At 42.8% G+C, this 24,234-nt stretch overlaps 1 protein-coding gene and 1 long non-coding RNA gene across 18 annotated transcripts in view; one reads left to right on the forward strand and one right to left on the reverse strand.

The window, feature by feature from the left end:
* Nucleotides 1–24,234, reverse strand: part of ROBO2 (roundabout guidance receptor 2) — an 815,523-nt gene that overhangs the window by 785,581 nt on the left and 5,708 nt on the right. The window lies entirely within an intron of this gene.
* On the forward strand, nucleotides 3,589–4,631 carry LOC307215388. The gene is made up of 3 exons (XR_013838496.1): nucleotides 3,589–3,900; nucleotides 4,013–4,245; nucleotides 4,568–4,631. It is a non-coding gene; the product is annotated as an uncharacterized lncRNA (long non-coding RNA).

The raw sequence follows: 24,234 nt of genomic DNA on the forward strand, positions 1-24,234 counted from the left end.
GCATGATGTCATGATGTCACGCACAATGGGCACCCATAACCTGGGGCCCAAGTTGGCTCCCCTGAGAGGAAGAGCTCACTATCACATTGCAGAGGCCTTGCAAGGTCTTTCTTCAGCTGAGAATGGCATTCAAAATTAGGAGCTCCATTATATGCAGCAAGAAATGATGCTTCATTGATCATTTCCAGCTAAGGTGAGATTTCCCCACTGCCTGTTACCCACTTCTGTTTTCCCATGGCTAGGATTCATTTACTTTTCCTTGACAGGAGGTTAGGCAATGGTGAGGACAGAGTCCTGTTTTCAGTTGGACCAGGTTCAAAGGAAGCTAAACTCAACGTGAAATGGGGAGAGTCTTTTCAAGGAGAAGGGATTGGCCTTTCAAGCTCCCACAGTCAAAGTCTCACACCATTTCTAGTTTGAACGCAACCTACAGATCCTAGTGAAGGTGAAGATGAATTCATGTGCTTGTTTTGTAATGTTTAATGTTTTATTATTAAGTTTTTATATATGTTGGAACCCACCTAGAGTGGATGGGGCAACCCAGGCAGATTGGCAGGGTACAAATAATAAAATTATTATTATTATTTTGCTACTGAGATCCTTTTAATTAACAAATGATGTACAGTCTTAGTTTTTAAAATCATGCATTTTAGTTCTGTTGTTAGCTTTAAAAAGCTTTTGTTGTTTTATATTGTATTTGAATTACTGTATTCATTAGCCCGTGTTCTTCTATAATGCAGTTTTTACGGGAAAATAAAGCCCAGTTTATCTCTCCAGTACTTAGTTTGCCCATGGGGAACTCAGACGAATTCTGCACTTCAATTTTAATGGCAGACTCCAAACCTAAAATAACAAAAAATACAACCAAGGTCCTTGCTATAACCATCAAAATTAGGCCACAATTATTATTGTCTTTTTTTTTTTTTAAACTATTTCTGGTTGTTCAGTATTCCTGTTATTTTCTTGTTGTAAAAGGTACAATTTGTGTGCATGTATGTTGAGTCACGTTGTTGCAAGGACTTCCAGCTTTCATGTTTTCCCTTTATTTATTTTTTTATAAATATTTTATTAAATTTTCAAAATACATAATAAACAAGAAAAAATAAAAAATATAACCAACCGTTCAATAAAGTTTTTCTTATATAACTTACTGGACTTCCTCACATCTCCTTACCCTGCATTATTTATAATCAGAATGTCAGCAAATTATTACCTTATTTCATACCTTATTTTGTACTTTCCAAATATTATACTTCTAAATTTAAAATAATTTTTATCAATTACCCATACCTTAAAATTAAACAGAATATTACCTTAAATTTTGACCTTTTCTTACTTATAACTTAATTTTCTATCTTACAAAGCCTATTTGCTGGAGCTGGTCATGTTTTCCCTTTAGACTATATTTTATATAAAGCTACTTCAAAGTGAGCATATTGTAGAACTGGTCTTTTAAAAATCTTTTCATAGGTGTTTTGTCCTTTAAAATGATTTTATTCATGATTATTTGTGAGGTATTAATTGTCTGCTTTTTATGGACATTTCAAACAAGTGAAGTTTTAACATTTTAAGAATATATTACCTTGATGTTCAAGACACTTACTCAAGAGACACGTGTCTCAGTTATCCCATTTCAAATGATAGAGCTGCTTCAAATGATGAATTAATCTGAAGGCAAGTATAAACAACCTTTGATTCATATACACTGAAACTTGTTATAAGTAACGAATGATTTAGATGGAACACATTTAGCACTGTCTAGCTACCAACATTTATTACTGAAATTCCACAATAGATGAAGCAATGGCAGATAGCATGCCATCAATCAGTGCAGACCACCAAAACAAATTGTGCCTCATAAACTACTTTAATATGTCATGAAGCTTCCAAATATACATCACAGTTGCATTTGTTAAGAAGCTCGAGGCACTTTTTCACTGACAAAGCATGTTCTCATTAAAGGAGAGCACGGGTTGCGGATGGGGCTAACAGGACACCCCATAGTTGTCAGGCAGGATAGATTCAAGAGCCTTGAATCAGATTGGAGGTTGGAGTTACTGGGGCAAATTTGATGTTGCCAATTTAGGGGTGGGACCAGAGGTTATTTAAGTAAGGTCCACTGCTCTTTCCTTTCTCTTTCGCTGTGGACACCGGATCACATGGAGCGCTTGGACTGTCTGGAGGACAGTGATGCAATCTTCTCATTGTCTGGTTACATTTATTTATTTCCCCGTTCTTTTAATCCTCTTTAGTCCCTTAAATAATTTAATTTCCCCCTTTTCCTGTTTGATTTCCCACCCCACCCCTTACCCTGCCCTGTGGGAAGATTCTCCCTGTATCTGTGGCTTGCCTTTCCCAATAGGGAGAGGGACCCTGGTAGGGGCTTTCTTTTGCAAAAAGGTTTCCCCCATTTCTCCTGTTGTAAATAGTGGGGCTAGTCAGGGCTGTTCCCAGCTTAGCTGGAATCACTTTCGTTTATAGTATCCCCGAAGGTTGGCTTTATTTGAGTGTGTGCAGCGCTGTTGGCCAAATATTAATCTAGCCTTGGGCGGGAGCACTATTTTGAGTTCTTTTAATATTGCTATGAGACTAAGATTCTCAAGAGCAGAGGCAGGGAGGCCTATTTGGCCTGCACATAACTTCCAACCCTAAGTCTGCTACAGGTAGCAGTTAATTGTTAAGTCTCTGACCTCTCTATAAGAATGTACCTGCTTGCAGGCTCAGTTGCTGCTAATGTATATCTGAGGCAGACAGGGCGGCAGAGGCTCTCTGTGCCTCCAATGACTATGAGCACTCTGTATATGCTCTTGAACTATGCTGTTTCTGAACAAGTTTATTTTCGTTAAGTTTGTTTTGCCCTGATAGTGGCGACTGCCATTTTAGAGACGAGCCATTGTGGCTTAGTGGCTAAAGTGTAGGACTAGGACCTGGGAGACAGGGTTCATATCCCCCTCTTAGCCATTGTTATCACAAAACAAAACAAACTGCTCCTTTTGGGCTATTCTGTAGTTCGGCCCATTTGTGGTAAAAGAGCTTTGGGTTTCTTGAAGGGGTGCTTCGCTCTAAAAGGGCAAGCAGGGGTACCTGGACAGGCTGTGGGCTACCTCAACTCTGCTATTTCACTGGAGACATTTATGCCTGGCCTAGCAGGTGATCCTAGGGCTTTGCCCTAGAATTCGATGGCCTGGAAGCGTTTTCGGCCTGAATAGTGTCCCCATGTGGTCCATGAAGCATTGGTTTCACCGGTTCCTTACATGGTTTAGTTTTTGCAGACTATGATAGGGTTTTGCAGATGCCTCCAGAGCTTGCCTCTCCTGCAGGGGATGACTTGCGGACGCCCCAGGTGCCTTCTTCCAGAAGGAAGCATTTTTGAAGGCTGCAATCCAGGAGGAGGGCAAAGAGGAGCAGGGATGATAATTCAGACATCACCTTGGACCTCTACAGGGGTCAGGGTGAGGCTGTCCTGCGTCTTTAGGGATCATCCTGGATAGCTCAGCTGGTCAGTGCGTAGTGCCGGTAATGCCTAGGTTGCAGGATTGGTCCCTATATGGGACAGCTGCATGCTCTCCCATTGCTTTACCTGGACACTTAGGCCCAGTGTCGAGGGCCTTTTGGTGGTTCCCTCACTGCGAGGGATGTAACAGGCGCCACGTTTGCAATATGCAAGCGGGAGAAAGCACCTTTGCGTGCCCGCATTGCAGTTTGCTCTGTGCATTGCAGGGCACAGCGCTGAACGGGCTGCATTTGCATTGCATTGCGTGAGAGATTTGCATTTGCATTGCACAGAGGTGTGCATTGCACGGAGGGTGTGTGTGCATTGCACAGAGTGTGTTGTTGCATTGCACGGAGTGTGTTGTTGCATTGCACGGAGTGTGTTGTTGCATTGCACGGAGTGTGTGGGTGTGGGCACATTGCACGGAGTGTGTAGTTGCATTGCACCAAGTGTGTGAGCATTGCACGGAGTATGTAGTTGCATTGAACGGAGGGTGTGTGCAGCGCACAGAGTGTGTAGTTGCATTGCGCGGAGCATGTTGTTGCATTGCACGGAGTGTGTAGTCGCATTGCATGGAGTGTGTGTGCATTGCACGGAGGGTGTAGTTGCATTGCACAGAGTGTGTTTTTTGCATGGCACAGAGTGTGTAGTTGCATTGCATGGAGTGTGTAGTTGCATTGAACGGAGTGTGTAGTTGCATTGAACGGAGTGTGTAGTTGCATTGCATGGAGTGTAGCTGCATTGCATGGAGGGTAGTTCCATTGCTTGAAGTGTGTTTTTTGCATTGCACTGAGTGCGTGTTTTGCATTGCACGGAGTGTGTAGTTGCATTGCACGGAGTGTGTAGTTGCACTGCATGGAGTGTAGCTGCATTGCATGGAGGGTAGTTCCATTGCTTGAAGTGTGTTTTTGCATTGCACTGAGTGCGTGTTTTGCATTGCACGGAGTGTGTAGTTGCATTGCACGGAGTGTGTAGTTGCATTGAACGGAGTTTGTAGTTGCATTGCACGGAGTGTGTAGTTGCACTGCATGGAGTGTAGCTGCATTGCATGGAGCGTAGTTGCATTGCTTGAAGTGCGTTTTTGCATTGCACGGAGTGCATTTTTGCATTGCACGGAGTGTGTAGTTGTGTTGCATGGAGTGTGTTTTTTGCATTACACAGAGTGTGTGTCTGAAAAGGAAGCTGGCTCGGCGGCAGCTTTGTCGGAACTTCTTTAGGGGTTCTGGCCAGCGTCGGCCCTGTAAATTTACGTATTATGATGGCAGCACAAGATGCCCCCTGCCCAAGAGGGGGCTGGAAGCTGGCAAGCAATACCTCAATACCTTTTGCCATATTCCCATTTTATTTAGGTATCCAGATGGATATCGTTGCTAAAACATACCACTTGCCTATGGAGAAGCTGTCTGCCTCGAAGGAAGTTATTTTGTAATACTTCCTCTGAAGCACGTGATGCTTCATCAGATCCGATCTTGCTGGTCACTTAATTAATCTTGCATGCAGAGTGGTTGCCCCAGGCCACCCCTTCCCTGCCCACTAGGCCAGGCTGCCTGCGGCCTGAGGTCCCCTTACCTTTCTCATGCAATGGTTGCAATTCCTAAATGTTGAGGTCCCCTTGCCTTTCTCATGCAATGGGATCTCATGCAATGGTTGCATTTCCTAAATGTATGCAATAGTAGTTGGCCATGGCAGGATACCTGGAACTTGCACAGGGATTTTCAGGTTCATGCTGATGCTGCTGGATCCTTGCCCTTTGGGTTTTTATTTTATTTATTATTTATTTATTTATTTATTTATTTATTTATTTATTTTAATTTATTTATTTATTTTAATTTATTTTTATTTATTTATTTATTTATTTATTTATTTATTTATTTATTTATTTATTTCAGGAGCTGCTGGTGTGCAAAGCCATGGCCTTAAGCCCGGTGTGGTGAGGCAATCATGTGACCTAACTTTTCTTGAGTTTTCCCCATTGTAGTAGCAGTTCACATGTGGCCCGAGGAGTTCAGTGAACATTGGATCTGCTTTTGGTCTGATAACCAGGCAGTGGTGAGCGTCTTGGCAAAACGGTCCTCACGCTCTAGCTGAGTCTCCGCCCCTCCGCTCACGCTTTTGAGCTGCGCCGCTTAAGGTTTAATATTGTGCTTTCTGCTCCTGATTACGGGATCCTCTCATGATGTCACTGACACTCTATCTCATTTTCAGATGGAGCACTTCAGATCCTGGGCTCCAGACACTCGGCTACTGCCAGACTTTTCCAGACCACCTGTGGCATTTTGACAACAATTAGTAATTACAGAGAGCAGCAGCTTCCATTTCCTCTTCTGCTTTTAGCTCTTATGGGAAGGCCTGGATGGATTTCTTAGCCTTAAGCTGGCAGTCCTTGGCCATTCAGATGAACTGGCCACCATCCTCTGAGCAGATCCTGCAGTATTTGGTCCACCTGCTGCAGATTGGGCGTGCTGTTCGAACTATAAGAATTCAGTCTGCTGCAATGTCTTATACTGAAGCTTTATTTTCAGAGACCCTTGTATAAAGTTTGTTGTGTGCAGGGCCTTGGAAGGTTGGAATAGGCTCCAGCCTCATAGGGCAGTGGGCAGGAAGTCGGTCAATTTTACCTATGCAGTATCTGCAACATGTTAAACTTATCTGCTGGTAAAGATCAAGGCGAGACTCCTTTCAGTATTCCATTGCATTTTGGTGCACTCAGGGTTGGGGAAATGGTTGTTGGAGCTAGCACAGGGCTGAGAGTCTGGAGGCTTATTGCTTCAGGACTTTTTTGGAGCTTGTCATTAGAGTTGGGAACTCTAAAACAGACTTAGTGGGCAGGAATGCCACAATCTGGCTTCCTGTCACAGGTAAGGAGGGCCCTTGCCCAGTTATGGATACCAGAAATATTTGGCTTTTCATTCCCCTGGGGGCTGGTCCGCTCCTAGTGCGTAAAAATGGGTTCCTGTTAGCCAGGCATCAATGTGCTTACGTCGTGCACCAGTTATTACGGCCTGCAGCTTGCCTACCGCTGAACACGCCTCATTCCTTCCAAATAGGGCTGCTGCAAAGGCTACACACTGGGGGCCTGTCAGTAGACAGGATTGTGAAGTCATTGAATGTCTGATGCTGAGAAGGGTTATCTCAGGAAGCGTCACAATGATGTCTGTGCTGATGCTTGTCTGTTATTTCCTTTTTCATAGGAGCAGCTGTGCACATTTGGGCCACAGCATTGTACGCTGGGCTGGCAAGCGCGCTGACGAGTCTGGACTGGGCGCCATCTCAGTCTTCCTGCCCATGTGAACATATACTGGATGTCCAGATGGCGAATGCTTTGGGAGGAGATCCTTCCTTTGGCGGTCGAGTGTGACCTGTGCTGGTCCTCCCGCAGTGCTGGTGGTACAGCTGGACAAGAATGATTTGCCGTCTTCCTCCAGCATAAGTTTGCATTCCTGCATGCAAGAGGGCTTGGTTCGAGTTGATGGCAGCTCTCCCTGGACTCAAAATAATTAAAGGCATTGGTTCAAGGTGATCTGGAGGGGGGGTTGGAGCACCTGTCCCCTCCAACCGCTAGATGCGGTTGCTTTGGAATTCATTGCTCCCCCACAATGTTTGCTTGTACTGATGATATGGTGGGGCCCAGTCGTCAGTGCTGCCCTGCTGAGGTCAGGTGCAGCTAGTCGGGAACCAATGCCTAGACAAACTACCACCGAAGAGGCCGGAAAGCATGTTAATTCTTGCCACTCATGCAATGGCGCGTTCTCCTGGCAGGCCCTCCTGCGGCAATAGTGGTGCAGCTTGGGGAAAATGATTTGGTTTCCTCTTCGTGTTATGGGTTACGTGCTGCCATCATTCAGGATCTAAAGGATCTGGCGGCCTTGGTGCCTGATTCCAGGCTTTTTTGGTCACAATTGCTCCAACGCCGCAATTGGCGGGGTAGTCCCTGCCCAGTTGCCACCGAACGAGCGAGGAAGCGGATTAATTCTGCGATGGGCAAGTTGGTGGTAGGACTGGGTGGGTTTGTGATTCCTCACCCGCGTATTACCTTCAAGGCCCTCGAATTTTATAGGGCGGATGGGGTTCATCTTTCCCCTGCTGGGAATGATGTTTGGCTCGATTCAGTGGTGTCTGAGTTGAGGGTGAGGCTGAATTTGTGAGTGGTTGGCGGCGAGCGCAAGGGCTCTGGTGGCGGTTAGGCATTGGTTAAATTGGTTGGTGGAGGGGTGTGGATTGGCTGTGCCTACCCCTCCAATGCTGCTGCTGCTGGGAATTCCGTTAAAGGAATTCTGGGGCTTACCATCCCCTCGTCCAAACCCTTGGAGCAGGGTGCGGGCCGTGTAAGTTCCCAAGGGCAAGCAGGGAGTAGCTGAGGGTCTGTGTCGCAGCCCCAGTTGTCCCTGGGCTTGTTCCTCCACACGCTGACTCACGGGAGTCAGCGCTGTCCCCCAAGGCGGGGGGGACAGCTAGTCATAACCAATGCCTAAGCAACCACTCACAATCTTGTATGATAATAAAGTTGTGGCCAAAATTATGCCAAAAACCTTAAACAAAAATTAAGTGTGATGTGTGAGTTATTGGGGTAGGGGTGTCCTGGGGACCTCAGCACGCAAAGCATGTTCTCATTAAAGGAGAGCACGGGTTGCGGATGGGGCTAACAGGACACCCCATAGTTGTCAGGCAGGATAGATTCAAGAGCCTTGAATCAGATTGGAGGTTGGAGTTACTGGGGCAAATTTGATGTTGCCAATTTAGGGGTGGGACCAGAGGTTATTTAAGTAAGGTCCACTGCTCTTTCCTTTCTCTTTCGCTGTGGACACCGGATCACCCGCCCACCCTCCCTTGATTGGGCTTCGCTCTGACCTTGCTATGCCTGTCATGGGGTCGTTCGCATTGGTGCGGGGGCCCGGTAGGAATTTTTCCTTTTGGCTGATTAGTGTGTGCCAATTGGGTTTTGCCTACTGCGTAGCAAATCGTCACAACTTGTAAGGTTGGCGGTTAGGCATTGGTTAAATTGGTTGGTGGAGGGGTGTGGATTGGCTGTGCCTACCCCTCCAATGCTGCTGCTGCTGGGAATTCCGTTAAAGGAATTCTGGGGCTTACCATCCCCTCGTCCAAACCCTTGGAGCAGGGTGCGGGCCGTGTAAGTTCCCAAGGGCAAGCAGGGAGTAGCTGAGGGTCTGTGTCGCAGCCCCAGTTGTCCCTGGGCTTGTTCCTCCACACGCTGACTCACGGGAGTCAGCGCTGTCCCCCAAGGCGGGGGGGACAGCTAGTCATAACCAATGCCTAAGCAACCACTCACAATCTTGTATGATAATAAAGTTGTGGCCAAAATTATGCCAAAAACCTTAAACAAAAATTAAGTGTGATGTGTGAGTTATTGGGGTAGGGGTGTCCTGGGGACCTCAGCACGCAAGTCAAAGACACTTGGTATTTTCATTTACGTGTAATATCTCAATGAATCTAAGAACTCCATTCAAGTAAAATTAGATTTCTGTGATTTCTAGCCTTTGATGCATCTCAGAATTGTCCTACTCAGCACATACATATATTGGTCACAATTTCTGACTGCAAATTATTATTGTTTAAGAAACCTACCACTGTGTTAATTTCCCAGTAGAAACCTGCTGATTGCTTTTGAGATCTTAAGCCACCCTTCCCACTGTCCATGCAAAATGCCCCACTGATACCTATTATTTTAAGAAAAGTCCAGGTCTTTAGAATTCAGTTACTGATGGTTCCAGCAGCTCATGCTTTCAAGTACAGAAGATGTAGGAAATTCAGTTTTCTCCATCCAATATTTTTTAGTGGATTTTAAACCTAATCTGGAAACAAAAGAGAGGCTTCCAGTGCAGGGATGGAGAAGTGTCTATGTTTCATCCTCCCTGCCACATGGGTTAGATGGGAGTCCACTCTAGTTGCTAGGCTATGTTAGAACACTGCCTCCGATCATATGTCTGAAACAACAAAGGATCGAAAAACGTTAGCTCAGATCCCAGTTCAGGAGGTTTGCTTTCCAGTCAGGAGAAGGTTTTAAAAACAACAGCAACTTCATCTCACTGTATTATATATTTTAGGTGAAAGTCTAGTACTGGCGGCACACTCGCACCACCTTGCCCGCACTTCTCAAAGTTCTCTAATCCAGTGACTGAAAAGTTTTTGCTAGGATGCAGAACCCCTTTTGAGTACACTGTTGTTCTTTCTCTCATATATCAAATCCTTGTCATATTTTTAGGCATTACTTTGCCACTGATCTGAATGCAGATGTTTCTGTTGAAAGCAGTCTATCATTCTGAATAAAAAAAAATAGTAAAACACATTTCTAAAGACAAATTCTGCCATTACTTTCTCAGTACTAATTTTTACTTTGACATGATAACTTCTCAAGGAAAAGATATGACAAAAACAATATGGAAATTAAGTCAACGGTTGTTTTCTCCAAGATATGTACCAAGATGTAGAAGAAACAGCTGGCAGGCTGTCTGATTAGGAATTCCCTCCCAAGTTTCATATCGGGAAAGCCATGACCTCATTAAAGGGGTAGCAACTTTCCTGTCATCCTTCTGATAAAGTCTTGGCAGACATAAAAACAAAACAAAACCATTCTTCCTTACTGTTTTAAAAGACAAGTTGGAGCACCTACCAATAAGCAAATCTTGTAAGTAGCTATACTACTCGGATACAAGCAAACAGTTCTGTGTGCCAATGTACTGCAAAATTACAAAGAATATAAATGTAAACAGTATTGCAATCTCAATAGGCAAACTAAAAAGAATGACATATTGGCACATTGCTAAGACACAGTATATGCATCAGTTTAGTTAACCACTGAAGGTACAACATTTTAGAAGACATTTTATGTCTAAAAGTCCATATGGGCAATAGCATTACAGTGGTACCTCAGGTTACAGACGCTTCAGGTTACAGACTCCGCTAACCCAGAAATAGTACCTCAGGTTAAGAACTTTGCTTCAGGATGAGAACAGAAATTGCGTGGCGGCAGTGCAGCAGCAGCGGGAGGCCCCATTAGCTAAAGTGGTGCTTCAGGTTAAGAACAGTTTCAGGTTAAGAACGGACCTCCAGAACGAATTAAGTTCTTAACCCAAGGTACCACTGTATCTGTAAGCATTAGTGTAATATCACAATTTTGAAATACAGCCATACCTTATCAGTCAGAAGTGCCAGCCTGGCCCCGGGGACTGTGGGTGCCCAGGGCCATGGGTGCCATGCAGTGTGCATGGCCCTGGCACTGAAATTTGTGGGAGTCTGGCCCCTTCACAGGGAATTTTGTGGGTGCTCAGGCCCCCAGGGCCTCAGGCAGTTGGCACCTATGGTATGAGTGGTGGAACAATAGACCACCGTGCATGTCTAAACTGAGTGTATGTTTACAGGAAGCAGCCTTATACCACCACATTAGGATACTGATCCATCTAGTTCAGTATTACCTACACTACAGCTGCTCTCTAGGGTTTCAGAGATTATTCTTTCCCAGCCTTACTTGGAGATGCCAGAGATTAAAACATGGGACCATTTGTGTGCAAGGTATGCAGTGCATCACTGAGCTATGGCCCTTTCTTGTTATGATCATCATATTATGTGAGACCATGTACCTGTACATGTCCTCATGTTCTCCTGAGTCATGGAAATTAGACACTTGCAATCACACATAAACACGGAATCCTATATAGTATCCTATACACCACGGTGGGCAGAAGGTAGATCTCTGTGATTTGTAGTAGATTGGCAAGAATTTCTCCCAGTTATTTAACAACAGCAGCAACAAAATGGCTCTCTTCCAAATCATATGGCTGGATTGAATAAATCTTGGGGCAAACAGGAGTATTTTTTTTATGGAAGGACTGAAAATTCTGTTCATTTCTGTTATTCAAACCAAATTCCTGGGATCAATTTTTTTTTATTCAGTAAAACCTTATGGTTCAACTGAAAAACAAAACAGATCCCCTAAGCCTGAAGTATTTCCACCACTGTTGTACACAAAGTGTGTGGAGGGAGGTATGCACTACATAGTCCCAATCCTATGGCAAATACTGATTTCCATCCACCAAAACTGGCAGGACGAGCCTTGAATGTCCTGCTGTATGCGGACGATGCCGCCCTATTAGCTACCTCCCCCATCGGATTAAGGAGGATGCTTCGAGCTCTTCATGAATATGAGACCCAACATGAGCTCCAACTAAATTATGCCAAGACCAAAATAATGGTCTTTGCTGCTCGACTGAAACCTAATTTATGGTCAATTAATGGTATTCCTTTAGAGCAGGTCAGTTGCTTCAAATACCTGGGTCAGGTTGTTAGATCAAATAGGTCCTTCTTGGCGCACAGAGAATACATAGCCTCGAACGCATCAAAAGCAGCCTTGGTGATTAGAACCCTGTACTCCAAGAAACAGGCACAAACTGTCAAAGTTGCCTTGCGACTCTTTAAAATGAAAGTCCTCCCTCTTCTGCTGGTGGGCATTGCCTTGGGCTCACGTAGGGACTTTGAAAATTTGGAATCTATCCAAACCCAATTCCTCAGGGCCACACTCAGGATCCCCCCCTCCGTGGCAGGTGCGATCATGAGATTGGAAACCGGTTGTCAAGCCTTTAGGTATGTGGCCCTGAAAGCGAAGTTATGGCTATGGCTCAAGCTCTGTTTCAGACCAGTGGGTTTGGCCCCCTTGATTCTGAGGGATAACTTTAAATCTCCATGGGAAGGGGAGATAGTGGAGGAAGTGCAGAAGTGCGGGTTGTCCTCCCTTTATAGAGTCCATGACGTATAGCCACGCAAAGGCGGTGATCGCCCAAAGATTAAGGGATATTGCCAGACAGGAGGACATAGCCGGTGTGAAACCTGGGTTGTTTCTGGGGGAGCAGATGTATCGGGCTGCTCCAGCTCGCTACCTGGCGGATATCCACTACGTGGAATACCGCAGACTATTTACCGCGGCTAGGCTGAATGTTCTTGACTCGGCGGTTCTGAAGGGAAGATATGGAGGAGTCCCATATGACCAGAGATTATGCCATTGTGCACTGGGTGAGGTAGAATCCACAGAGCACATTTTACTGAGCTGCCCCTTCTACAACGATTTAAGACAGTATCTTATAACCCCATACTTACCCCAGCTCAGTCCCCGACAAAGAGGAAAGCAGACAGCATATCTGCTAAATAAGTCTTCTGAGAAAACAACTTTGTCAGTGGCTAAATTCCTTTTCCTGGCACTCAAGTGTCGGAAACGTATAACTGAATGCCTTGATGTGGGTTATCTGTGAGAGGTTTAGTACTGTTGCCCTACCTTATTTATGTACCCCCATGATGTTTTCGTTTATAATTCTGTATTGTGTTTTATCTCTGACTATCGGTCGAATAAAGGAAATTGATTGATAGTCCCAATCCTGTGCTCAAAATATTATCAGATTTCAATACTTTAAGCCTCAGAATTCACACCAAAATTAGCAATATTAAACCTATTTGATAAAGGTAAAGGACCTCTGGGCAGTTAAATCCAGTCAAAAGCAACTATGGGGTGTGGTGCTCATCTCACTTTTCAGGCTGAGGGAGCCGGCATTTGTCCACAGACAGCCTTCTGGGTCATGTGGCCAGCATGACTAAACTGCTTCTGGTGTACGGAGGACCATGACAGAAGCCAGAGTGCATGGAAACACTGTTTACCTTCCCGCCACAGTAGTACCTATTTATCTACTTGCACTGGCGTGCTTTAGAACTGCTAGGTTGGCAAAAGCTGAGACAGAGCAAAGGGAGCACATCCCGTCATGCCGATTTGAACCGCTGACCTTCCAATCAGCAAACAAGAGGCTCAGTGGTTTAGACCACAGTGCCACCCACCCCCTTTATTAAACTTATTAATGATGTATGAATAATACACCATCGCGCTATAATGCATAACCAATTCATATGATACCATCAACAGGATTGCATAGATGGTACAAAAAATATGGTTTCCACTCATGGAAAACAATTTGTCCATTTTATCATCAACAATTCCTCCTATCTAATTTTTATCAACTAATCATAAACACTTGAATTTGTAGTTCTGGATGGTGTTGGACAAAGCAGGAGCAGTTTGAAAAATGCACATTATGGAATAATAACCATGAGTTTAACAAAGGGCTTGCTTATCTGATATAAAGCATACTGCTCCACTGACTGAGACAGCATGCAGTGTTTTGTTTAATCAAGAACTAATATGTCACGACTCAGTAGTGTTTGATTTCTCCCTTGTGTTTTATTTTGATGCTAGAGGGTTGAACTTTCCCCCGCTTAGTGCTTGATTGTTGACACATCAAAATACCATCATAATTAACCATGCCATGTCCTCCATGTTTCTGAAACTGGGTTTTTAACTTCATTTCCCCCCTTTTGCTAAGAGAGTTGTTGGTTGCTTTGAAATAAAGAATTAGACAAGACAGCTACATAGAACATTTAGTGATATACGAGGCCAAAATCCCACATCAGTCTTGGCAGCTGTGATAATGATGTATAATTTAATTGAAGCTATACTGTGATCCTCAGTAGTACTTCAAACCTTTCCCCTTGTTTATGCATTATTCAGACTAATGGCAACCCTGAAATAGAAAAAGCTTCTTATCTCTTAAAACTTTTATTGCACAGAGTTCAAAATGCACACAGCTGAGTGCTGGTCTCAGAGCTTTAATGCAAAGTGAGGGGATGTTGTTTTAAGACCATTTTAGCATCATCGTCCTGACAGAAAGACAGACGTGATTAGATATATTCAATTCTAGGAAAGCATTATTTCTGAATTTAGCCCATGCAGTAGGTATGGTTCCATATGCTACTCAGTATATAGGCTCCTATGTTCAAAGTTTCTACTCTGTCAAATGTTTTGAAAGTGGGATACCATTTAACATGTTAGCTATAGTGGTATTATTCGTGCCACCTCCATAACTGATCTTCTTCCACATTGGGTAATGACCACATCTATTTCCCATGATGGAAGAGTGTATAGCAGGGTAAGAAATATATAATATAAATCTTTTTTTTCTCTAGCATTGTGTGCAACCACATAATCTGCTCTAGCCATGTGGGCAGAACTATGTGGATCAGCACCTGTGGTACTCCAATAGTACATAAATCAGCTCTGTATCTGACCATTATTGCTAATAAGCCTATGAATTCTTCTGAATAGGAATACCGTATTTTTTGCCCTATAGGACGGACTGGCCCATAGGACACACCTCATTTGGGGGGGGGGAATGAATAAAAAAAAATTATTTCCTCCCCCCCCAGCCGCAGGGCTGGGGCGGGGGAAGCCCGAGCTTCCCCCGACCCCAGCCCCCAGAACAGGCTGCCGCAAGCCTTACGAGCCCGGTGGCAACTCCAGCCGGGCGCTGCAGGCTTGCTGACACCTGCGCTAAGCCCGGGGCATCCTCCGGAGGGTGCCCCGTGCTCCGCGCTGCAGGCTGCCGCCCGCAGCCTTGCGTGCCTGGGGGGAGTTCCCCCGGGCGCTGCAGGCTTGCGGACACCAGCGCGAAGCACGGGGCATCCTCCGGAGGGGAACTCCTGCTGGGCATGCAAGGCTTGCGGATAGCTTCCTGAAGCCTGGAGAGCGAGAGGGGTTGGTGCGCACCGATGCCTCTCGCATTCAGAGAGGCAAAAGGCTTCAGCAAAAGCCTGCATTTTGCTGGCTTCAGCAAAAAGCCTGCATTCGCCCCATAGGACGCACACACATTTCCCCTTCATTTTTGGAGGGGAAAAACTGCGTCCTATAGGGCGAAGAATACGGTACTTCCCTTCACTCCTTGAAGGGAAAAGGTACCTTTGGTTTGGCTGGTGAGTGTCGTATGTAAGTTGAGCTGCAGAAGCATAAACACATGATCAATCTTTCCATCTCATACACAGTTTCCCAAGCTAATCTTGGCAGACCATAATGAAGTCTAATTGCAAGTTTAATTTAGCGAGTGTGCACAGCAATTAGACTTCCCAGGTTGGAACCCGCACTGATGCAGTCTTACACACTTGCAAACTTGTATGTGGAACAATGGGAAAGGGCTCATTCCCTAATTGTTGGCTTCCCATAGGCATCTGGATGGCAACTGTGTGAAACAGAATCCTGACCTAGATAGCCATTTGGTCCAAACAAACAGGACAGCATGTAGACAACCATATTCTTCTTCTGCTTGCTCCCAGTAGAGTTATACGGACTCTGAGCATGGAGGTTCTATAAGCTATTATAGCTTATAGGTGGGGTTTCCATGGCAAAGCAGGTAAGAATAACTTTGGGTGATTGCAGCTAACCAATGATGTTCAGAAGTAGCAGCTTGGCAGAGTGCATGGGTCTTGCCCCAAGCCCACTTTTTTAGTAACCCGACATCCAGGTCTTGTGATAAAGTAGGTCTTCTACATCCTTACCCCACCCCCTGAACTCACATTCTAAACCAAAAGATATGTCAAACCTGGCTTTCTGCTTTGTACATTCATGTATGGATGTTGTAAATTTAACTTATCACTAAAATTGCTCTTGAAAAAATACAATCATATTTTTTTGATTTTGCCGATGGACCAAAGCATGTTGAGAAAATTGACTTTTACAACACACTTTAAAACAAAAACAACTTCGTATATTACATTACGTGCAAAGTGGAATTACTGTGTTCATTGTTTGGGAAAGGGATGGGAAAGAGTAATACAGATACTGTAAATCTGCATGAATAATACATGATATTATCCCATATTCGCAGTGCATGTAGCTTATTCTGCAAGAGCCTTGCTTTTTATAGTACAGGTAAGCATTTCCAAGGGAGACAATTCAGTGTTGGCTGTAAAAGTGAATTTATAAACTGGATACAAGCACTAAATATGATATAGAGAAAACATATCACATTCTTTGGTATTCTAAAGGCAGAAAGACTCCTCCTTCACTCTGTTAATTTTAGACTGAATCAATAATCCATTTCCTTTTGCTTATGTTATTTCAAAAGGCTACGACTTATCTCTAGAAAGGAAATCCTCTCTCAGTTACATGAGCCACAACCTCCATCTTATGTTGTTTAGATTCACTGTGGCTCACATTTAGTCAAATACAAACCCCAATTCAGCCTCCCAAAGCATTACTTCTAGACCAGAGTACTGTATGGTGTTATTCAGCATATTTTAATACTGCTAATCACAGGACAATCACCTCCAGTGGTTTTATATTGCTATTAAACAATAGCAGTGATAAAATGAAAGGTTATGGAACTTCTTAGGATAACTTCAATGGAACTGGAAATAAAAATAATTTTAAACCACTTAATACTGTGGGACTAACAAGACAAGAAAGACAGGAACTGGCTCTAGATTCAGGTAGGATGCTGTGTTGGTCTGATGCAGTCGAAATAAATAAATAAAAATAAAAATTTTGTCCAGTAGCACCTTAGAGACCAACTAAGTTCAATATGCTATCCTGTTTAAAAACATCTCCACAACTTGCTCAATACCAATAACTAATTCACTGAGAACTAGTCCATTCAACTTATTCAAAGTTGCTGTAGTATCAAAGTCAGGCTAGAAGCCCAAACGTCTGACTTACACAGGAATGCCTGCTGCTGAGCTGGAACCATACTATTTACCTAACACTGGCAAGTTGGGCAGAATCAAATACCTTGGTTTGCAGGTACAGAAATTTATTATTTATTTATTTATTTATTTATTTATTTATTTATTTATTTATTTATTTATTTATATTTATAAATAAATAAATAAATAGTGGCATAGTTCTATGGTTTTCTGATGTTTGTATTTTTATGTTTTTACCTGTCATTCTATTATGTTGATTTTACTATGTACACCCATTTAATGTTTATCTTTTTCTTTGAATTACCAGCATTGAAATTTGTGTACAAAATAAAGAAAGTTTGAAATTATTTAACCAGGCTTTAACCAATATTTTTCCCCTTCAGAAAGGCACAATCCAGATCCAACACCTGCTGAGACAAAGTGAGTTTGAGGCAGATATTGGGTTGGCCCAGCTCACCTGGGGCTTTCCCTCAACCTAGCTGAGCCTGGACAATGCTTGCCCAAGGCAGTTGCCTCTCTCCAGTTTGGAATGGAATGGTTTGTGGCCCATTTGAAGCAAAACCAGTCAAAATGCCTTTTTAGGAAAGGAAAGGAAAAGAAAAGAAAAGCCACTACAAAATGTTTCCCACTGAAACTGCAGAAAGATACCAACATATATTATTTCAGGTGAGTGGAACTGAGATGCAATAAGGCATTTTGCAACAGGAACAATTCCACTAAACATCACTGAGTACAAACAATGGCAGTGGAGAATAACATTTTCCCTGCCATCAAAAGCACCATGGTAGTATATAGTTCTTCAAATGGACTCTTTATGGAATCTATATGCACACTTTTTCTATCACCTGGAGAGTGTTCTAACCCCCACAGCCAAGAATTCCACTAGTGCTGCAAATTAAAAGCAATTGTCAGCATGTTGCTGGATTGCACAAAGGACAGTTATTGAATCATGGTTAACATACCACTGCTGGCCTTTCAGCTTTGAGGATGTGATCCACAGTACTTCCCGATTGGTGCCTGCCAGGCAAGGGGATAGTCTATATGGTGTATCATTGGTCTTTAAATCATAAGAGTAATTATAGATAATAATCTGCACTCAGAGAAAGTATTGGAACAAAACTTAACTTCATCCAGTGGAAAAATACTTTCTCCATCAAATGAAGAATCCTTCCTTTGAAAGAAGTGATCTATTGGATCCACCCCAAAGTATCTGGGGTTCAGCACAAATCCACTTCCAAGCTCTCAGAGTGCTCAGAAGGATGGCTTAAGGTGGAAATGCATTAGATTGGTGTTCCTGCCCCAGCCAACTGGAGGCCTGCCTGCTACTGTTCCACTTGCTCTCTGGCTGCTGCCTTTTGATGTCAGCATCATTATCCCATTGCACACAACTCTAAGAGTGATGTCACCACTTTGCCACAACTCCTCCTGAGGTCACTCAGTCTCAACAGGGTCTTCAGACTCAGTGAGGCATTTTGGATGATGTGGCACAAAAGTGTTACTGTTTAAAGTGTAAACACTTGCTACTTTAAAGCAATTTGAAACTTTAAAGCAGCAGCAGCAGCAGCAACACTCTCTGAAGCCATCTCTCCCTCAGTGCCTAACTTTGAGGAAGGACCTTATGTTTGTCGCAGCAAGACATAGTGGGGGAAAGATGGCCTAGAAGGGCCTAGGTTGATGCATGGGAAATGAGGAGAGGAAGAGTGGTGCCTTGGTGGATGCTATGAGGCATCTGCTCTGTCTCAGGCTGAAGATGTCTCTACTGGTGTGGTGAAAACCTGCTAACTGGGGCACAGAAAGAGGTGTGCTGAGGCTGGTTGATACAATATTGCATCCTTTGTACAACAGACTGCAGCTCCACACAGTAATGCTAGGGGAGGTTAAGAGTTGCTCATAGTGTTGGCAGACCCTACCCAGTCTTATAGAAAGCTTCACTGTTGTGGCAAAATTACATGTTAATTTTTTTATTTTTAAGAATAGATTTTCTACTTCTTGATAAAGTTATAGAATGAAGGAAGATACTTCTTGCTCAGTTTCTGTAGGGGTGTACAAAAAACTGAAGCAAGAACCGACCCTTTTATGAAATGAAAACACACCCAAATTGATTTGATCTAAGAGCTGCTCAACAGTGGAACAGACTCTCTTGGGAAGTTGTGGACTCTCCTTCATTAGAGGTTTTAAAGCAGAGGTTGGATGGTCATCTACCATGGATGCATTGCAAGCGGTTGGACTAGATGACCCTTGGGATACCTTCCAAGTCTACAATCCTATTATTCTGTGATTCTTTGGTTTGTGCCTTGGCTCTTGTAGAGCCAGGATGGTAGCTTAATTGTTTTAACAGGAGAGTTTAAACATGCTTAAACCTTGCCCACTGAAACCAATGAGGGAATGTAATTTTTATTTTGGATTCTGCCCATAAAAATACAGGAGAGAGCAGTGCTATTTTTCTAGAAAAAAAGAGGTGTCGGGATTCACCATAAACTCACCCTTGCTGTCTTATACAGACATACCTTGAGTTGCGTTTGCTTCATGTTGCGTTTTTTTCTGGTTACGAACGCGGCAAATCCAGAAGCGTGCAGGAGCGGTCTGCATACTTCGTGCATGCACAGGAGCGCTCTATCACAGGACGTGCATGCGCAACAACCCCAATCAAACAACCCCCAAAACAACAACAACAACAACAACCCCTTATCTGCCTTTCCTTAAGTCCCTTATTCAATGTAAGGAGCCTTTATAAACCCTTTATAAACCCTTAGTTTCATATTACTCAAATGCCTGTATTTATCTTTGTCCTTAAAGCGTGGGTGGTCAAGAAAATGAAGCAGAAGCTGGTGGAACAAGAACTCAGCCATTTTTTATCATGCAGAAATGGTCACACTTAAAAAGGTGTTTTGAACAAATTAGTGTACTTGTGAGGAGTTCCCCCTGAATGGAATTGCTCTTACAGAGCAGATCTGGTGCTTTAACTAGCATGCTTAGAGGGTTAATGATGATACACTGATGCTATCAATAAAAATGCAGTGTGTCTCTGCAGGAATCTAATTTACACAAGCTAGGGACCTGAGTAAAGCAAGCCTCCTGCTGCAGACCTTTGCCTTCCAACAAGTGAGGGCAGTGGAGATAGCCGATGGGGATGTGACAGAGAAGGCAGCTACCATATTTCTACTCAAACCTCACATCGTTATAATTGTGTGGGGCTTTAAATGCATGCATAAGGATATGCTGACAGGATAGAATGGGTTATAAAGTGAACAGACAAGCGTCCTGTTAGTTCCAGAAAGACAAAGTCCATTTGTCCTCTTCTGCTGTGTAACATTCACTTTTTACAAAAATCACCACTGTTATGAGGAGAACCACTCTTTGCTTTCATGTGTTAGTACATTTAAATTCTCACAAACGCCACACTGAATCCCTTTGTCAACTGACAACCACTGAAGCCAAGATTGAAAAAGAAGAAGCCTGGAAGTTCAGTCAAATGCTCCAATTTAAAGCTAGCCATCAGAAACCCTATTCGATACAAATCCAGGTCCTACAAACCTTCCTAATTAGTGAATCATATGCATTTCATATTGTGAAATCATTTACACTTCCAGATTACTCTGAACAAAAACTCATGTATAAACCGTCAAAAATCTTGATTACTTGCACGTTGAGCTTTTGAGGCTCTTGCACACAGCATATTTACTAAAGTTTCTGCAAACACACACCATAACTTTCCAAATTATAATTCTGAATTCAAAGCTTATAGGGTCAAAGCTCATTACCATTAAGCAGGAAGAATTAGCCTCTTGGTCACATCTTCCTCAAGTGTACATAGAAAAGGATTCAGAATTTAATCAGACAATCAGAAAAGGAAGCATATTCAAACACAGAACTATAATAAAAGAAATATTTAAAAAGAAAATTTAGCCAATTAGAATAACCTGATTTTGAGACATGCTTAGCGAATTAATTTCTACATAAAGGCAATCAAAGTGGCAGTAACTCTGTGTCTCAAGCATTCAGACCTCAAATAAGTCTTCAGAGTAAGGTGGCTTTGCACAAATATTCATTACCACAGTGAAGTCAGCTGATTTGGGATGTCTGAGCTTTCCCTACCACAGACAATCTATTACTACATATTGAAAAGCCACAGAGCTGCTTTTTGCTAGCATGTTGCTTTAAATGTTTCACAGTAAAAATGAAAAAAAATCACACATCTCTCCCCCCCACCCCCCAAAAAAATTCAGTGTTGTAAATTCATATGCTAAATTACATAGGCATAGTAAAGATTACTCTTTTATTTTGCAAATAATATCATTCTTCACAAAATATCATTCTCTGCTAAAACCTAGCACAGATTCAACATAAACCACTGTATTTTGCATGGCTGAAAGCATATGCAACATATACATCTTTTTCCATTTTAACATAGTGGCTACATTCAGACATATTTTGGAAATGAGCCAAGCAATCTCTCCTCATGTGTGGCTTAGTAAAAACTTGCTAACATAATCCAACTATAGTCTGTCTTAACTGACAAGATATGGTTTGAACAAGCAAATAAAAGCTGGAAAACATACCAGGATCAAACTGTGGTTGCTATCTGGGGTGTGAGGGCTTGCTGAAACCACAGAATGACAAACTATGGTTTGATTAATCCAGGAAGTCATTTATTAGGCAGCATTAGTTAGTAAGGAGGATATAAACACACAACTAGTTTCTAGTTTGGAGGAGCAGAACCATGGAATTTGAATGCTACCAGTAACATCCTAGTTTCTCCTTTCAGACATTCTGTGCCCAGACCCTTCAGCACACTTTTATTCACCAATCACTCATTTTCCACCAAGGTGCAAATATAGTCCAAATGCCTTCAAAAAATGTCAGAAATCTTTTGCCTGCATGTTTGCATAACAGAGCCTAAACTTGTAAAACTTGTAAAATGTGATTCCCATGGCTTGAGATTTATTTTACAGGTTTATGGGGAAGGTGGAATCCATCAGAATTTGCTTGTAGTCTGATGGTGTATTCTAGCAGTTTTTAAAGTTTTCATCTTGAACTAGGAATAGTGTCTCCCAGATCTTCCCATTGTTTCTTTATTTAGACCCGACATGGGCAAACTTGGCCCTCCAACTGTTTTGGGACTACAATTCCCATCATCCCTGACCACTGGTCCTGTTAGCTAGGGATGATGGGAGTTGCAGTCCCAAAAGAGCTGGAGGGCCAAGTTTGGCCATGCCTGATTTAGACGTTTCTTGAGTCATTATTTTGGCAGCTCCTCTGCTATGGATTTAGTGAGAACAACACAATTTCCTGCCAGCTTATCATGGCATCCTTGTTGTTGTTTGGTCGTTTAGTCGTGTCCGATTCTTCATGACCCCATGGACCAGAGCACGCCAGGAACTCCTGTCTTCCACTGCCTCCCGCAGTTTGGTCAAACTCATGTTAGCAGCTTCTTGTCCAACCATCTCGTCCTCTGTCATCCCCTTCTCCTCAATCTTTCCCAACATCAGGTTCTTTTCCAGACAGCTCATACAAAGTATCTACAGCAAGTGTGGAAACCTTTGGCCTTCCAGATGTTGCTGAGCTACATATCCCATAATCTGGGGCCATGCTTCCTAGGACTGGCAGTAGCTGTAGTTCATGAAGTATTTGGAGGACCAAAATTCCCCACACCTGATCTATAAAAACTGTCTGAAAGATGCATAATACTTAGAAAAAGCATTTTATAATGGGCTTGTGGGTAAAAAGATTTGCATGGCATTCAGAAGAGTAATGATGGAATAACAAAAAGGTTAGCATTACTTACAATTTGTTTTTCTTTTTTTTTTTAAAAAAAAATTGTTTTAAAGATTAAACCATGAAACCAAAGTTTCATTCCATTCTTCCAAAGAATTCCTAGAGTGTTTACAAATGGCTTTTAAAAGCTATAATGTGGTCCCAGAGTATTTATCAGAAAATTCTTTGAGTTGTTAAGCGTCTAAAATCAATGGTATTTAGCAGTTAATGTAACTGCCTTTTAAAAAAAAATTACTAAAATGGGGAAAGCCAAAATATCCACAAAGCTTTCTTAGGCACCTCAAAATGCATGTGGGGTAGTTCATCATTTGGAATATTATGATTATTTATTTATTTATTTATTTTATTTCTATATCGCCCTATATCTGAAGGTCTCAGTGCGGTTCACATTAAAAATCACTTACGTAAAATCAAAACGAAAACCAGATTCCCCCTCCCCCCAAAAAGAGCCAGCATTTTAATATCTCTGAATATCTGATCTCTTAGAACATTTAACAGGCAATTTCCATGGGTTCGTTCTATTTGTAGTGCTAATTAAGAAACTTTGGTTTTGCCTGCTGATTCTCTAATGTTGACAATACTTCACAACTGTTCCAAAGCTTCTTTCCTTACATCTATTTTCCCATAATGAATTTGCTCAGCTTCTAATTTAAGAATCTTCTCTTCAGAATTACAAATCTACTTTCTGACAAGTAATTTTTGGGGATGTGTGGGGTTTTTTTAACAGCAACCACTGCAAGCAAATACAAATAGGAATTCAATGGAAGGTGGCATTGCAAATAAGATAATGGACAACAGACACTGGGACCTATGAATTGTACTGCATTGTAAAGGGCAACATTCTATACCCAGAAAGAAAAAGCAATGGAAAGAATGGACAGGATCAAAAAATGGGAATCAAGGCCACACAATCCTAGATATACTTTGGTATAGAAGAGTTTGGGTTCCAGCTGGAGGAGTTGTACTAAAAGGAGCCAAGAAAAGAGTCAAAATGTAAGCACTGTTAACTGGAAAAAAGCAGTTTGCCCATCGGTTGCTGTATAAACTTTACACAGATACTGCAACTTGGACAAATGGTGCTCCTTTAACTCACACATGTACAGTGGTGCCTCGCAAGACGAAAAGAATCCGTTCCGCGATTCTCTTCATCTAGCGGTTTTTTCGTCTTGCGAAGCAAGCCCATTGATGGCTTAGTGGATTAGCGCTATTAGCGGCTTAGCGGCGCTTAGCGGCCTTTAGCGGCTTATCGGCTTAGCGGATAAGCAGATAAGTGGCTTAGTGGCTTAGAAAAAGGGGGGAAAGGGGGGGGGAGTCGGAAAAACTCGCAAGACATTTTCATCTTGCGAAGCAAGCCCATAGGAAATTCGTTTTGCAAAACGGAAAACCCTTTCATCTAGCGGGTTTTTCGTCTTGCGAGGCATTCGTCTTGCGGGGCACCACTGTAC

The sequence above is a fragment of the Podarcis cretensis genome (assembly GCF_951804945.1).
Source record: "Podarcis cretensis genome assembly, chromosome: 4".
Classification (NCBI taxonomy): Eukaryota; Metazoa; Chordata; class Lepidosauria; order Squamata; family Lacertidae; genus Podarcis; species Podarcis cretensis.